Here is a 13,421-nt window from a genome sequence, read left to right on the forward strand (position 1 = left end):
AGTTTTATTATGATTGTCTAGGAAGTTTTTTTACTCTATTTTTCTTTTCTTTTTTTTTTTAATTTGCTATACTTCCAAAATCTCAGAATTAGTTCTCTTTTTAAGTTATTGGAAATTCAAAGCTATCATGTCTTCTATGACCTATTCTCTATTTTTTCATATTGAAACTTCAATAAGATGTATATTAGACTTCTTTTTACTCCATTCAGGTCTTTAATCTCATATTTTCTATTTCTTTAAACTGATTTCTCTCCTGCATTCTTGAATAAAAATTTTATTTTTTATTTATTTTTTTAACACAAATTTTAAAACATATTTTTAAGTTTCTAGAATTTTAATTGTACTCTTTTTCAAATTAGTTGGGTATTCTCAATCTTTTGAACCTGCTTCTGTTTTTAAACATTTGTAGCGGGCCTTGGGTGCACATCTAGATGCCCTTCACCAGCTGCTGTGTGTGGTGTCTGCCAACCACCTCCAGCTGCCTCCTTTCTCCCATTGGATCAGGATGCATAGAATCATTGATTGGGAAAAGAGTAAAAATGGAAATAACTTACCCTTTTGCATCAATGAGTGGTGCAGATCTTCACACTGCTGTATTTGCTTCAAAAACCTCCTTCCACTTGTGGATTAAGCCAAGATTAGAATTATACCTGAGACTCTACATTGTTCTGAACTTTCTCTTCACTATTTTTCACTCTCTCCAGTTTTCCAGATATCCAAATCCCAGTGTCAAGCTCTATGTCCTGGAGATCCAAGATAAGGGAGATTTTTCTCTTCTATTTCTAATAATAATAAAATCCTTTATACTTGTTACCTAATATATAATGAATATACAGTTCAGTTGCTATTAGTTTTCACATCTAATGCCACCTTTTCCTCCATATTTTGTGATTGTTGACTTTGAGCTCTTTATTTGTATTGACCCCTTTGAATTCTTTGAGGATTGACTTAAAATTTGTTTTTCCCAAGATTACTTATATTTGCTTCTGCCAGTTGCTGAGGATTACTGACAAGAAAATTTTAAAGTGATTTTGGGGGTTTTTTTAGACTATATGAAGTCCATGAAGCTTAATACATGAATCCATGTGAAAGTCAAAATGTAGTGACAAATTGTCAGGAGGTACTACTCTGGCTGAACTGTTTCATATTCCTTTGGTTGCCAATATTATGCAAGGGTTTTCTACCAACTTTTTCATCTTGGACAATCACAGGTTTTTTCATAGACCATTTGATGAACACTAAAGAAGCTCGATGTTTTTTGGATTTGATAAAAACTCTTCAGATGAAAGTTGGCTTTGAATGGTGACTACTTCCCTGCCTCCTGATTTCATTTCACATTGGGGTTCTGATAATTTTAATTTCATGCCATTTAATTTCAATGATTTATTTATTCATTTTTTAAAAAAAAATTTGTACCACGTACTTAACCACTGAGCCACATTCCCAGCCCCATTTATTTTTTATTTTTGAGAAAGAGTCTTGTTGTTTAGAGTCTTCCTAAGTTGCTAAGACTGGATTTGAACTTGTCATCCTCCTACCTCAGCCTCCAGAGCTGCTGGAATTATAGGCATATGCCAGCACACAGGGCCCATTTTATTTTAAAAAGCTTACTACTTTTTTCTGGTATCTAATCCCCTACAACTTGCCAAACTGTCAAAAAACATTATAAGACTAAAAACATAAAATGTTTTCTACTAAAAATTTTCTTAAGTAGAATAAGTAAAAAAAATAAATTTTAGTATCATAATAACTTAAGAAAATTTATAAAAATACAAATTATTTTATTGTGATGACCTTGGGGGCTATTATAACATATAGATCCATTTGTGAAACATTGTTATACTTTTTTATAATGCTTTAATTTATTTAAAAAAAAACTGACTCAAATACAAACTATATAGTCAATATGTCATTAACTTAATTACAATGTAAATAAACTTTTTCTATTAAGCTCTTTTTACTAAGCTAGTTTCTGCTGAATATCTTTCAACTTACTCTCTAGGTTTATGTCCAAATTATATAATTGTTCCATAAGCAAATTTGTTAAAGCAGTGATTTTTTTAAAGTAAATGGATTTGAACAATGTTCAGACAGAAACATGAAAACACCCTGAGAAGAATAACATCAATAAAATGCACCTGGGATTCTCTGTATTAGTATACCCTAAATATGGATTTGATACTATATGGGGCATTTTATCTGCATGGTGTGCATGATATACCCTCTGCACACTAATAACATACATTTTAATCTAGGTAAGATGTATTTTCAGAGAACAAGATATTAAATGAATCATTATAAAATTGTGGTTTTAAATATTTCTGATGTTTTTCTTTTATTGCAATAATTGTTTTAATTCTCCAATTTTCTAATTTTTTTTTTACTTTTAGAGTGACTCTTGAATCTGTTTTAACACAACCCCAGCTATTTTTGATAACTTTGTTGCTCATGAAATGGCAAGGTAGAAGGCTTTCCTTGTGAATATTTTTAGCACAGACTTGATATCACATATTTCTCTAATTTATCCAATTCCTTTCAAAAGGAAATGGTATGTAGAAACCAAAATCTTAACAGTAAGAGTGCTTAATGTAATTGGCCTGATCATTGTTTTCAAGATTATTTTAGTTAGTAGGAAATACATATTTTTTAAAAAGAAGTTAGATTTTTATGCCATAGTAACATTTTAAATTTCATTTAGAATAACAAAATTTTAAAAATTAACATTTGATTTTATATTTTTGTTATATTGAAAAGGTTAGTTCTAATTATTATATTAATTTAATTACTGGCTTTGTTATATATGTTACCATTCTCACACATGCAATTTTAGAATTATTAGTCTCAAAGTCATAATGAGTAATATGTTCTTTATAATGAACCAGCAGCATGACTGTTTCCCTGAGTTCTACGAGACATTGTAGTAGTTAATTGAACTTAGGTGCACCTCCTTGGTCAGAGCACAGGTAAAACAACCTACGGCATTTTGGGGGGGCATCAGAAGTGAGAGGCAGCCTTTTAGGACTGAGGCTTCAACCTGTGGAGTCTGATACTGTTTCCAGGTTGATAGCATTAGAATTGAATTAAATTAGAGGACACCCAGAGGATAACAACTTCAGAATTGGATGCAGGTGGAAAGAAATTCCTAGTCACATTGTAATGACCAGAGGTGAATTATTCTGTCCTGATACTGAATGATAGAGTAGTAAAAACACTGTTCTCTTTCTATAAACTTACAGCCACTCATCAGATGCAAAATTTAGAATTTTCATTTTTCTTCATAAACCTTAATGGTCTCCTTTTTATTTAAAAAATATTTTAACATTAGGTAAAACATTTTGATGGTTTCAAATTAAAATCTGCAACATGAGATATAGCTCTAGAATCTATTACTACTCCCTGCATTCTATTCTCATCCATGTATAAGCATCTTCCCATGTTTTATCTTCCTACTATTTTTTGTTCCTTTGTTTGTGAGATTTTTATTTGTGGTTGAGGGATTTGATTTTAGGAAGTCACACACACTAGGTAAGTGTTCTTCCACTGAACTGCATTTCAGCCCCTTTCATTTTATTTTTGGTCTGAGTTGGTCCTGCTAAGTTGCAGGATTTTAACAAGAATGGAAATTTTATTCAATCATTAACTGTAATAATAGAATTGTGGGAATGAGGCTGGCCTCAAACTTTTTATTCCTCCTGCCTTAGCCCCATGAGTATTAGAATTCAATATATAATATGTATAATAGGCATAAACACACACACACACACACACACACACACACACACACACATATACTTATGTACTTAGTACACAGACATTTAAGATTTTAAAGTTCTCTTGATGAATTTTGAAGTTGTTTATCTCTGATGATAATTATTATTCTAAAAACTATTTTGATCAATATTGATACAGTAGGTAAATCTACTTTGTTATTCATATATACTGATTTATGTATAATATTTTGTAAGGATTAATCATATATGCAATCAATGCTTAATATATGCAATCAATGCTTAATATTTAATACTTTTATACACACACATACATATATAACTTTCTAGGATATAATATAGAATATAGGAGCATATTATAAAAATTTCACTTATTATACTAGGGGCTCAGACCCAGGATCCAATGAAGTAGAGAGGAACAAGTTAAATGATACTACAAAAAAGAAAATGCAGAGCATTTAACATGTCAGCTGGTTTGGTTTAGTCAACAAGCCAGTGACATAACTAAAATGGCACAAAAGGAGAACTATCCTGAGTTTGAGACTGAAGAAACACAATTTAAAAATTGTAATGTGTGGGCTCAATTTAGATCTTGATTCTAAGACCAACTATATAAATACACTGTTGAGGGAATTGAAAAAACTTTAACAAGAATGGCAATTTTATTCAAATCATTAACTGCAATAATAGAATTGTGGGAATGAGAAGCTATTCATTATTTCTAGATATCTGTCTTTAACATCAAGTGCATAGGAATGAAGGGATATGAAGTCCAGAATTGGTTTCAAAAATTTTTGGTAAAAATATCAAAGAATAAACTAAGGCACTTCATTAGTTACTTATGGCTACAGTAACAAATTGCTACAGACAGTGGTTTAAAACAGCATACATTAATTACCTTACTGTTTCATAAGTTAGAACTGTAATATGGGTCTTCATTGGCTAAAACAATGTGTAGGCAAGGTATCTTCACTTCTGGAGGCTCTAGAGAAAAAATACACTTCATTAAATTTCTGAATTCTAGAGGCTGCCCACTATCTTTGGCTCATGGTCTTCCTGCTTCTTCAAAGCAGAATTGTTACCCATCTCTGACCATTGTTCATAGTCATATTGCCCTCTAAATTGATTCTTCTTCCTCCTCCTGTTTTTATGAATCTTTGTGATTTCGATGGGAATTATTGTATTAACCAATTTTCCATCACTATATTAAATACCTGAGACAATCAACTTACAAAGAGAAAAGGTTTATTTTGGATCTCAGTTTTGGAGGTTCCAGTCCATGGTCAGTTGGCCCCCACTGCTTTGGGCCTGTGTCATGGAAGCAGGGTCACATGGTGAAGCAAAATCACCTACTTCATTACCAGGAAGTCAAAAGAGAGAACAGAGAAGATGTGCTGGGGGCATCTTCCAATCCCTTTGGGGGCGCACCCTCAAAGAACTAATTTCTACTAGAACGCAGCTTTCAAAGGTTTCACCATCTCCCAGTCCCACTTCTGAAGAGATAAAGCCTTTAACACATAGACCATTGGGAGACATACGATCCACACTGTAGAAGCACCCAATTACATGATCCAGGATTATCTATCTTGAGCTAAAATGATCAGTGTCTCACATAAATATCCATAAATTTGGGTGAGACTTGGATATTTTGGGATGTCACTAGCCTTCTTACTAAAAAAGAAGAAAATAAAGAAGTGAGAAAAGAAAGAAGGGAAGAAGGGAGGGAGAAAAGAAAAGTGGGAAGGAGGGAAGAAAGGAAAGAAAGAGGGAAGGAGAAAAGAGGAGGAAAGGAATAAAGATGAAGAGAAGAAGAGAATGAAGGGAAGAAAAGTACCTCAATCTTGGCTCAATTTGCAATGGTGATGGATCTTTACAGCTTTTCCTTTGTTAAACCACATGAAAAATTAAGCAAAACTATAAACAGTGATGTGATTAGGATAAGACTCAATTGCACCTGTATTCACTATATGACTTCAATAGTATCACACACATCCTCTTTCCCACCATATATTTTTATGATGGAAATAATTCCTTCTGTCTCCATATGTCAGTAGGTTGGGGGTGTTACTGGGGATTGAACCCAGTTGCGCTTCACCACTCTACCTCATCCCCAGCCCTTTTAAATATTTTTATTTTGAGGCAGGGCTTCACTAAATTGCTCAGGGCCTTGCTAGTTTGCTGAGGCTGGCTATGAACTTGCAATCCTTCTGCCTCAACCTCCTGAGCCGCTGGGATTACAGGTATGCACCACTGTGCCCAGCTGTCAAATTTTTTTATCTGTAATTTTCTTACATTGATCATTTGTTTTATTTTATTTTAACTTAGGGTATGTAAGATGGAGAGCACCCACCAATATTTAGAAGGAAAACAAGATGTGCTGCAGTCTCTGGCTGGGCACAAATCACTGGCCACCACACAGCTTGTAGATTCAAACAGCAATTCTTTATTCCCGAACTCACACCGGACATCTACAAACACGCTCTGGGGGAATCCACGTTCTCTGCCCAAATCTACTCTCTGCCCAAATCCACACTCATATCTTTGCTGATGGTGTCACCAGTGATAGATTCCTCCACTTTGAACTGCTTACAGAACTTGCCTAGACTATGTAACTATCATTTGGTACAGCGAATTGTGGTAATGCTGGCATATCTTTGCTGATGGTGTCACCAGTGATCTTTGCTGATGGTGTCACCAATGATGCAATTTTTCGAAAGGAACTGTCAATTGACTTGGTGTCGTGGCATTTCTGTATCCTCCTCCCTTCTGCTAGTGATGGTCTAAATTTGGGAGCCAATGGCTATATGCTGGACCGGTAGTCAGTGACGGGTATGATCCAATTGCAGTGATATCAACCTAAGACAGGAGGCTGACGCCTAAAGGTCAGTTGCCTAAAGGTCAGTTTTCCAATGACAGGTAAGAACCATATGTTGAATTGGACAACCTACCAGGCATGGTCCTTAAGCCACATTAACCTCACTCCCCCACTGCCACCAAGGCCAAATTTGGGGGCCAACAGAGGTGAGGCAAAGAACCTCACCCCCCCACTGGTGCATAGACCTATCCACAAGTATGGCTGTATGCTGGACCGGTAGTCAGTGACGGGTATGATCCAGTTGCAGTGGTATCAACCTATGACAGGAGGCTGACGCCTAAAGGTCAGTTTTCCAATGAGGGGTAAGAACCATATGTTGAACTAGACAACCTACCAGGCATGGTCCTTAAGCCACATTACTTGTTGTTTAATTAATCAGAAGGGGGGAGATGCTGGGAGCCATCAGCCAAGTAGGTATGACAATTTCCTTGCCAGCGTACCCCCATGTTTCTTTAGTGGAAGGACTCATGGAAATAGGACATTTTGCAGGACATTGCATGTAAGGTGACCTTGCTCAAGGACCAGGGCGGATCCGTGTTTAGGGTGTTCCCCCTTTAGAATAGGGCTGTTTAGCATAATAGGAGATTAGGGTGTTCCCCCTTTAGAATAGGGCGGTTTAGCATAATAGGAGATTAGGGTGTTCCCCCTTTAGAATAGGGCGGTTTAGCATAATAGGAGATTAGGGTGTTCCCCCTTTAGAATAGGGCATATCCTGCTGCCTGGTTTCCTCTTGAGTTCTGAGGGTCAGACAATATATTTGGGCAGAGTGTGGATTTGGGCAGAGAGTGGATTTGGGCAGAGAACGTGGATTCCCCCAGAACGTGTTTGTAGACGTCCGGTGTGAGTTCGGGAATAAAGAATTGCTGTTTGAATCTACAAGCTGTGTGGAGACTTGTGATTTGTGCCCAGCCAGAGACTGCGGCAAAGATGTAAATAGTTTGTTACTTACAGGTCTTTGAGTGAGGACACAGCATGCCTAGAGGCACACATCAGAGGGCGAGTGGACAGAGAAGAAGGCTCCATGAGCTAAGTTCTTATTGGGATTCAAGTTTTATTCAAACATGTTTCCCACCGTGAGTCTTATTTATTTATTTATTTATTTATTTATTTATTTATTTATTTATTTATTTATTTTAAAAAGAGAGAGAGAGAGAATTTTTAAATCTTTATTTACCAGTTTTCAGTGGACACAACATCTTTGTTTGTATGTGGTGCTGAGGATGGAACCCTGGCCCCATGCATGCCAGGCGAGCACGCTAGCTACCGCTTGAGCCACATCCCCAGACCCCACCGTGAGTTTTAATTGGTGAATTTAAAGCAAGTGGAAAAGAGTTCCAAGAGGTCACAGAGCGATTAAGAGGAGGTCGGAAGGGCATGTTCACACAGCCCGTGCAGGGAGTGTGGCCAGCAGAGCTGAGTAACTTGCATCCAGCTGTCCCACAGGAGGGTATTTTCTAACAGGAAGTTGACTTAAGCAGGTATCTGGATCACCCACACTGAAGAACTTAAATGAGATACAGAAGAGGAAAGTGGGTCAAGCATGACTGAGCCCTGCTGCTGGCATGAGTCCAACGTATATTTAAAATGAGTGACAATGCCACATAAAATTATCAGAATTCACTACAATTTTGAAAGGAGCATTACGTCCTACACTATATTTATGTACATGTACATGTGCTTGTCCTATCCGTAATGTACTCTGCTCAATGATATGGTAAATGTACTGGTTTTCTCGAACTGCTCTCAAAATTTACCACTGTGCTGCACACATAATTAGCCCCACACCAGGGGGGTCATTAACAAGAAATGTATGGCTCTAACAAGTCATATTTGCTGTACATATTTACTTTGAGGCACCCAGTGCGGCCTTTGCCTCAAAAAGTAGCTCATAGAAAATCCTTTACAATTGAATCTGGTTCAGACTTGATACCCCCTCCCCCCAGAATATGGGAGGAACATATGCTACATAGAATACCTAACATAAAAAAACTACCAGTTTTCCAAATGTACAAATTCAGTTTCATTGCTATCCAGTTTGGAGATAATTTAAAAATTTTTAGATTCAAGGCCATCGAAACACACTGATTATTCAAATTTACTATGACATTTCAGTTTCCTTGTCTTTCAGTGCCTCACCTGAGACTAAATATGGGAAGGCTTCATGGCCATCAATCTAATAAAAACATTTTGATTCACTTCTTCTCAGAAAAGGCAAACAAGCTAATATTCGATTGCTTGGCCTCATGGAAATTTTAATTTCATATACTTAGACGATATTATTTTAGGTGAAAAGAACTGCATTTTGTGCCAATATTTACTCAAGAGAGGTCTTAACTTTTCCTCTTTTATGGTACATGGGAGCTTCACTTCACACAGCTCTCCTTCGTTCTATTGTGTTAAAACAGCAAACTTGTCAAGAATGGAGACATTGCAGTGATAGTCACAGTGTATGGGAGACATTTTCTATGGGTTAAAGTAAGCAGTTGGATCTAAGTCAGGACATAGATGCTACAGCTGGTCTGGGAAAAAAATGGCAATTAAGAGGGAAAAAAAGAACAGAAAGAGAGAATCACAGACAGTCTTTTTTTAGGTGGCAACAACAGAACCAGACTGCTTGAAACTGGTAACTGACTCCAAATGTCACATTTTTCGCTGAATGCTAAATAATATTGCTATTTTATAACTGTTACTTGGTTATGCTGGTGGCCATATTAACTTATTTCATAACAAACTTGTTACATATATTTTTTGTAGCTATATGTGTTATATTTTTCCATGTTTCTTTGTCTCAACAATACTTAGGGGATTGAAGGAAAGCAATTTAAAAATAAAGGAACAATTCTTTTGAATGGTTTTCAGTCCAACAAAAGCTGACAGGTTCACTGTGATCTATTCAGGCACTCTGTCCCATTTAACATGCAGTACTCATGACCCCCCCAAAATATTTTAAATGAAATAAGGCAACAAGACCATTTCTGAAAGGTAGTTGCTTTTAATAAAAACAAAATGAAACAGACTACAATTCCCATTTTGAGACCATTGGGATCCAAGAATTGTGCATGGAACCTAGTGCATTGTAAAGATTCATAGATGTTACTTCCCATCTTTTGGAATTCCCTAGCTATTTGAGTTTGGCTAAGTCAGTTAATCATTCTGACCTCAGTTGTTTCATTGTTAAAAATTATGTTCTTTATGAAATTAGAAATAAAATTAAATATATGGAATCTATAATGCTAGGTGATGGATGGAACACAAACCTTAATAATCAAGACTAATGTCTTGAATAAACAGTTGAGAGAGCCACCTGCTTCATGATCTTGTGAGAGGCCCAGGGTCACAGTGTTCCTGTATGTAACCTGGGTCTGAAGTCTGTTCCAGTGTTTTTCCATAACATATGTTCTTCTTCTAGTTCAGATATTTCCTACGTTATCATCTACTGATTACCCAATAAATGCTAGGTGTGTAAGATTCTTCATCTCATGACCTCATAATAATTCTGCACTTTCCTAATTAAAAAAATAGAAGTTCACAGATTTTTGGCAGAGTGCCCTGGTCATATCCTTAGTAAATGGAACCAAAATTAGAACCCAAGAATGTCTGACTTCAAACTGACTGTTCCTGATGTCACAGGTTTGAGGCCTGAGTATAGGGTCAGCAGCCCTGAGAGCCCAGCTAGAGTGACCTCTTCAGACTCACCTTGCTCAAACATCCTCCTTAGAGCATCCTGGAAATCCCCTCCTATAGACATCTCCACCCAAAACCTGCTGTGGGAGAGGGACCCTTGCCTTCTTTGACTGGCTCTTTCACCTGAATGTCCCACAAGTGTAATTGTGACTCCAGGTGGCCAGGCAGTATCATGATTATTTTCCCACTAGGAAACACACATAACACACATGGTATTCCAGGCCCCGGGCGGTGCAAGACCATCACAAGTATCCTGTAATTTTAGCTGCCTAAGAATTATCTCTTCGAAATACCTTTTTCTAAAGCCTATATCCTTCACCAAATTATAGAAAGCTAGAATTATGAATAGACTTTGAGACCTAACACATTTTCCAGAAAGGAGTGTGTATGATGAGGTTTGCTCTTCCAACAAAATTTATTGTGTCCTACTAGGTGCCAAATGCTGGTCTTGTCCCAGAGTGTGCCAATATGAATAATAGATGCCCTTTGATTTCAGAAAGCTCACAGTTCAGTGGCAAAGACAGATACCAATATATGTTATGATACAAAACTGGCAACTTTATATGAGTGGTATCGGAAAATGGACTTTTTGTGACTGGAAATCTGAAGGCGAGACATTACTCAGGAGCATTGCTCCCTGACTCAGCGTTCTCCCTTCTTGAGGACATGCTACCCAGGGGCTGTTTGGTTTGTGAACCAGAAGAGCCTGCTCATAGCTAGATGGTGATGTCAGCCCAAGTATAGGACGGCGACCATGTGGCAAGATGGCAGCTTCTTTCTGGAATACAACTCCCCGAGAGGATGTAGCATCAGGATATAGCTGTACAACCTGTGGGAAGTCAGCAACAAGGGAGAACTGTTTGAGAATATGCTGAATGGGTTCCTTTTCTGTGTATCCACTTCCGTTAAGTTCTGTATTTAGCCATTACCTAATACTTTGAGAAATTAATGGTGTGTGTGGTGGTAGGGCTCAACCCACGGATCCAGAGCCTTTCCTGTTGGGAATGAGGACAGAGGGCTATGGGGGATGTTCTTTGCATGACTTGATAGAATAAATAACATCTCATCCAGGCCTCGATGAAATAGTTTGTAGTTGTAGAAGTCGGAGGGGAGAATTCTAGGCAGTGGAACCAAAAGAGAGTGATAAAAAGGCCCAACACACCCATTGTGCCTGGGAGAGATTGTGTGGAATATAGGTTAGAATCAGATGATGAAGGCCAGAGAAGAAAATTGTACCAATAAGGAGCCAATGAATAGTTTTAGGCAGAAGAGAATGAGATGAGATTTGACTGTTAGAGGGATTGAAGGCAGCAATGCAGAGGATGGATTGGGGAGGAAGAGAATAGCATGGGAAGAAAACAGACAGGTCTAAGCTATGGCAGAGAGGGCAGGCTGGGTCAAAAACTCTGTCTGATCTGGAGGTCGAGGAAAGAGTTGAGAGTGATCCCATGGATTCTAGCTGGGCTGTCAGTCATTACGTTGGATGAAAAATGTAGGAGACTGAGTGGATTTGGGATTTGGCGGTGGAGGGTAATATGCAAATAATGTGAAGAATTTTGCAGGTGCTTAGTCTGAGGTGTTTATAGGATTTTGGATGAAGATAGAAACAAATGGAACTGTAGCCCACAGGATGGAGATTTGGCAGTCATTGGCTCACAGAGTGGCAGCTGAAACTTGGGAGCAAGGTCATCCATCAAGAAGACGAGGAGTAAAAAGAGAATAACTGAAGAGGGAACATCAAAGTTTAAAGTAATATAGAAGAAAAGCCAGCAGTGGAGATGTTGGTGTTGAACTCCAAGAGAAGTAGAGGACAATGCTCTCCTAGAAACTGAGAAAGAATTGATGTATTTAATAATAGTCATGGCTTGACATCTTAACTTCTGTTTCACACAGAGCAGAAAACTAAAGTAAAATCGGGAGAAAGAAACATATGTAATCATTACTTTTTTTTGGTACTGGGGATTGATCCCAGGGGTGCTTAACCATTTTGCCATATCCCCAGCCACCCCCGCCCTTTTAAATGTCTTATTTAGAGATAGGATCTTTCTGAGTTTCTTAGAGCCTCACTAAGTTGCTGAGGCTGACTTTGAACTTGTGATCCTCCTACCTCGGCCTCGTGAGCTGCTGGGATTACAGGCATGTGCCACTGCGCCCAGCTGTAAGTTACACTTTGGAGTTCTAGCTACATGTTCCGAAATTTCTCATGTTTTCTCAGGGAGTTCTTATATTAGTTTCAAGAATTAGGTGTTATTGTCCTCATTCTTGATAAAGAAATAAAAACTCAGAGAGGTAGTAAGTGTTTCCCCAACAAAGAAGAGAGGCTGATAGAGTGACAAAGGCCTTCTAAATCCATGTCCAGAGCTCTGTCTGTTGAGCCACCTCTTTGCTCCTAAAGTAAATCAAGAAATGACCAAGAAAATAAGTTTCAGAAAAGATAAGGAAGAAGCTTCCCTTAACTTTCTGCTCATTATTTATACTTTCTTGAGTGTTAATTAGCATGGATCAGAAATTAAAATTGCTCCCCAGCAATAAGTTTTTATTTCATGCTATGAAATCATTCCCTGTACATCTGTTTTGGTCTGTAACTCTTCCCATGTCTGAAAGATGGGGAAGGGAAGTCCATGTACCGGTTCACCTTTGATTTAGTTAAATTTCCATAGCTTGGCTTTGACGTTCCCATTTTTACAAACTAATAAAGAATAAATTCATTAGAGAAGAACTAGAAAGTATAAATAAAAATTTAAACATACAAAAGCAATCCATACTACCCCTACTAGGAGAGGATTAAAAATTCCAGATTTTTCTTTTAGGCACCGTAACATTTAAGATGAAGTCACTATATGCAGTTTTGTAAAGTTGTCAACCCTCTGGGTCAGTAAACTTAGATTTATATCTTTCTTTCTAATGACTGTAGACTTTTCCATTTTATGATTCTAAATATAGAATCATAAATATAGAATCATATGTTTTTTTTTTCTCACCCAGCATTTATTAGGTGTTCCTGAACTTTGTTTTATACAAAACGCCAAGTAGACTTTGTTTTGTCTTTTGCGATCCTGCATATTTGACCTTATTTGCCTTCCAAGTGGTAGCAGATTTGGATTCATGATTTCATAACTACCAACTACCTTAGT

The sequence above is a fragment of the Callospermophilus lateralis genome, unplaced genomic scaffold, assembly GCF_048772815.1.
Source record: "Callospermophilus lateralis isolate mCalLat2 unplaced genomic scaffold, mCalLat2.hap1 Scaffold_194, whole genome shotgun sequence".
NCBI classification, from domain to species: Eukaryota; Metazoa; Chordata; class Mammalia; order Rodentia; family Sciuridae; genus Callospermophilus; species Callospermophilus lateralis.